Consider the following 5,637-nt stretch of genomic DNA (forward strand, 5'->3'; position numbering starts at 1 on the left):
ACATATAATATAATATAATATAATATAATATAATATAATTATATATATATATGCATATTTGTTTTATGGTCACCCTCTCGAAATTAGCAATGCCAGTCGGAGTAGTTGACTACAAGTTCGTATGAATTATTCCAGCGAAAACAAAATCATTAATAGATTACTACCAAAATGTAAGAGGTTTACGTACTAAGTTAAATATGTTGATATGTAATAGTCCACGTCAACCATTTAGTTACAATTATTTTGTATTTGTGGAAATTTGGTTAAATTCTAATATATCAGATATCTAACTCGGGTTTGATCGCTATAATATGTTCCGTCTAGATCGGAGCGATAAAACAAGTAATTGTATTAGAGGTGGTGGTGTAGCTATCTGTGTGAATAAATGTTTTGAGGCCGAGATTATTAATATACAATCTGATAGTGTTGAACAATTGTTTGTACTGATTAAATGGGGGAAATACGATAAGTGTGTAATAAGTGCCTGCTATATACCACCAAACAGTCCTTTAAATAGTTATAAAGTACACGCGGAGATGGTTGAGTGACTATTTAATAAATATACCTTTGATACTAATTTTTTAATTTACGGCAACTACAATCTACCACAAGTACTACTAGTAACGATATTGGCCTTATATGTAATGGAACAATTTCTTCTCGTTCAGAAATCATATTTGATTGTTTTTCATCGCAAAACCTGCATCAATTAAATAATATCTTAAATATCTATGGTACTCAACTCGGTTTGGTTTTTTCAAATAACCCATTGATAAATTGTATGCCGTTAGATGATACTATTGTTCCAACTGATCTGTACCATCCAATATTAACTACTAATTACACCATAAATATATCTCCTGTTCATTTCTATCCTAATTCTTGATTTTATGATTTCAAAAAAGCAATCTATGACCAATTAAATCTCATTTTGGCTAGTTATGACTGATCTAAAATGTATAATTTAAGTGATATAAATGCTGCATAAGATATTTTTAATGAAGTAATGTCAGACGCAATTGATCAAACCGTTTGTAAAACGTAAATTCGTAGTTGTTTGTTCCCAAAGTGGTATTCTAAAAATCTCTGTATGCTGATTAAACAGAAAAAACAGCAGCATAAATTATTTAAGTCGTCTGGTAATAATGCTGATTACGAAATTTTCTCTGCAACAAGGAAAAAAATGCAAAATTTTTTCTAAGTTATGTTATAATAAATATATTGAGCAAATTCAATCTTATATGACAAATGATCCTAAGTATTTCTGGAGCTTTATTGAGAATCAACAAAAGTGTTATGACATACCTTGTAACATAACTGATGGTATTCTTATTGCAAAAAATATGGATGACACCGTAAACATTTTTAAATCATATTTTGAATCTGTTTACAGCCAACCGAATAGTAATATTAACCACATCCTATGCTATAATACCAATATTAACTTTAACAGTTGCCAGTTCACCATAACTGAAATATTTAATACTCTTCATAATTTGTCATATAAAACTAAGTGGCCCAGACTACATTCCCGAAATAGTTTATAAAAAGTGTTATTTTTCATTAACTTGTCCCATACATTATCTATTCAACCTTTCTTTATCATCTGGTTGTTTTCCCGATCAATGGAAATCCAACTTTATTTATCCTATATTTAAATCAGGTAATCGTAATGTTGTAACAAACTACCGCCCTGTTTCGCAGTTAAGTTCATTGCCTAAAACTTTTGAAAAACTGTTAGTACTCAAATTCACAACCGTTCTTAATAAAGTAATTTCAGATAACCAACATGGGTTTTGACATTCGAGGTCAACAACAACCAATTTATTAGTCTACTATACTGATCTTATGTCAACAATTAGTAAAGGTATACAGGTTGATGCTGTATACACTGATATTAAGAAAACGTTTGACAGAGTAGATTTATCTATTCTGATAAAAAAAACTAGAAAGTGTTGGCATTGTAGAACAAATGCAAACATGGCTTAAATCATACTTGAATGATAGAACTCAGCAATTAAAACTAGGTAATATTGTCTCATTGCCTATTAATGTTACATCTGGAGTCCCTTAAGGTAGACACTTATCACCTGTATAATTTATACTTTTTTATAAATGACGTTAAAGATATTTTTATAAACAGTCGTTTCTTAATGTTTGCAGACGATTTAAAATTATATATGCCTATCTACTCTTATGATGACCGCCTTAAATTACAAGCTGATCTAGATAAGTTATGCCTATGGTGTTCATTAAATGGGTTAAATGTTAATGCCGAAAAATGTTCGCAAATTTCATTTTTTCGGTAAAACACAAATATCCAATTTCAATATAAAATGAATAACTAATTTAATGTGTTTCAGATAAAGGATTTAGGTATTCTATTGTCAAACAACTTATCCTTTAATAATCACATAACCATAATGTGTAATAAATCTCTCAGAGTATTCGGTTTTATAAGACGAATCTGCTTAGAATTCAAAAATCCGATTTGCTATTAACTCTTATATTGTTCTTTAGTACGTTCTATTCTCGAATATGGATCAGTTATTTAGAATCCTCACCAAACGGGAATAATTAGTAAAATTGAACGGGTCCAAAAGCGATTTTTGAGAGTACTTGCTTATAAGTCAAAAAGAACTGACATATCCTTTGAGCAGCTAACTAGTGAGTTTAATATCGTATTGCTTAAAAATAGGAGAACATTTCATGATGTTCTTGGTTGTATAAACTACTAAACTCTCAAATAATGTGTCTAGAACTTTTAAACCAAATACCTCTAAATTTTCCTCAAACCAATAGTCGTATATCAAAAACATTCTATGTGCCTACCTATCGTAGTAATTACAGTCAATGCTCTCCAATCAATAGAATGCAAATTTCTAGTAACTCAATTAATAATTTCGATTTTTTCTACGACAATTTAACCACGTTGAAATCAATATTATTTACATGTTAACGGTATCATTAAGTACCTACTATAATGTATTAAGTATAAATACTAATATATTATGTAAAGCTAAAAAGATTAATATTAAGTAAATTTACTATTGTATAAACATATAGAAAAAAAACTACTGTTCTGAGCTCAATTGTGGGCGTATACAATTATATAAATAAATAAATTATTATTACATTATGTAACCAACAACGTCTTTAATAAAGTTAGTAGGGTGAAATAGTCGGTACTGAATCCCCCCACGCCTGAATTGCGCTCCCCCCCGCTTCACCACCCCCTGCATGTATTGCGCTACCCTCCGCCCTCACCTCCTAACAACATCATCCATCCTGCGCTACCATGCGCCACCCCCTCCCCCTCCTGCCGCATATCCACTACGTCATCGGGCCACCGTCACTCATACTGCGCTGCCCCCTCCCCCTCCCGCTGCCATATCCACTACGTCACCGTCGCCCCACCCATCACACTATTATCATGTCCTATTATCGGCGGCGTCGATGGTGGCGCCATCTATCCGTACATTCGGCTAACACGGTTTTTTCGTCTCGCATCCGTACGATATCTCTATGTTATCACGCTAAAACCCCGCCTCTTGTACCATGAGCGCCGTGAGTACATTCTCGTATAAAACACATATATATACGTATAAAACATATACATTCATAAGCGTGTTTACCACGGTAGCCACGAGTATTAGAAGATATAGACTACTGGAAAGCTACAGAGTTAAGGTTTTTTTTACTTTATTCTGGTCAAGTAGTCTTAAAAGGAAAATTAAAAAAATCTTTCTATACACATTTCATGCTATTAGTTTCTGGTGTTAAACTATTAATAAGTAATGTTACATGCCAAACTCATAATGAATTGGCTGAAACACTTTTCAAAAAATTTATTACTCAATATTCAACTTTTTATGGAGATCACTTGTTATCATATAATGTACATAGCTTATTGCATCTCCCCATGTTTGTTAAAATTCATGGTCCACTCGACAACTTTAGTTGTTTTAAATATGAAAATTATTTGCAAGAAATTAAATTCTCTATTAAATCTTCTAAATATTGTCTTCAGGAGGTTTTTAATAGGATTAGTGAAAAACAAAAGTTTTTTTAGTAGATCCACTAGAATTACAGTACTCTATATCATGTGAAAAAGAAATAGAAAATTGTACATCTTCAGTACATTTCAATCGAACAGATAGGGTTTACAAAATAATTGTTTTAAATGATTTAGGTATGAAAATAAATAATATAAAAGAGAGTGATAAATATGTAAGCTTAAAAAATAACTATATTTTCAAAGTGAAACATATAGTAAAATCACTACAATCAGATCCTAATAAATCCAATATTAAATTAATGTACAAAGATTTTTAAATTGTACTTCATTCTATATGACATCTTTCATTGATTCTTCTGTTTTGGGTTCATTTATAGTAGATTTAACAATTTCAGAATGTTTTTCAGTGAATCTCGATGAAATAAAAAATAAGTGTTTCATGATTCCTGTTAGTACACATAAGGCAATTATTATGGAACTTACATATTCTTTTTTTGAAAAATAGTCACATTAAATATAACTTTTAACATTTTTTTTATAATGTGAGTGTGTTTATATTTAAATTTATTATATTTATCCTTAAAATATTTAGGTACTAATTATTATGCATTAACCTATATTTTATATTGATATACATATATGTTTATTTTATTGAAAATGATTGTAAATTTGTATAAAATGTGTTTATAGTTGTAGAAATTTGGTTTTTTTTATAAATTATTATTATTATGTTTTTGTTTAAGTATAGTATGTAAATGGATAATAAATTTAAATTAATTGAAACAGAATATGTTTTTAAGTGTTATATTTATTTATTTTTTTATTATATTGATATTACAAGGATCAATATTTTTATCAATGCATATTATATGTTATTACATTTCAATGAAATATAAAATGAATGTATTTTTGAAATATCACTGGGATGTTTTTATGTAACAGATAAGCAATATTTTCTGAATGACAGCAGTTATAAGCATAAGAAATCGCATACATATTGCAGTAACGTGATTTCGACTTAAAATGCGATGTTCCGTGTTTCCATGAAACATCGCTTAAATATCTATGGAATATAACTTTGCACATTGGGTATTCCAATAATGGTAAGTAAATTACATTTAAATTTATTTATTTATTATAGCTGTTGAAAATATTTTAGAAATGTAATTATTATTTTAGAATCGACCAAAGTTAACGTGTTGCAGCAACATCCAGAATGTTCCACCTCAGTTTATTCTAATGAGAAATCAGGTATACATACATGATGCATTATTCTAACATATATTTATATGTGAATAACAGCATATTATTATTATTATTATTATTATTATTTGTTATCTGTAATTTAAATTAATTTTTCAAGGATCGACAAATGTTAAGGATGTTAACATATTTCAGCGCAATCCAGAATATTCAGAATTGTCAGTGTCTACTAATGAGCAACCAAGTATAATACAATTACCACATAAAAATGAATAAAGATAAAGTTGTTTTATAATAAATGTCTGTGATAATATTTATATTTTTTCAACGTTTTGTGACGGCTGTTTATGTGTTATGTTATTAATTGAATTTTTGTAGCATCTACATGTTATAGTACCTATATTTTATGTATAAAC

Source organism: Aphis gossypii, unplaced genomic scaffold, assembly GCF_020184175.1.
Source record: "Aphis gossypii isolate Hap1 unplaced genomic scaffold, ASM2018417v2 Contig00051, whole genome shotgun sequence".
Taxonomy (NCBI): Eukaryota; Metazoa; Arthropoda; class Insecta; order Hemiptera; family Aphididae; genus Aphis; species Aphis gossypii.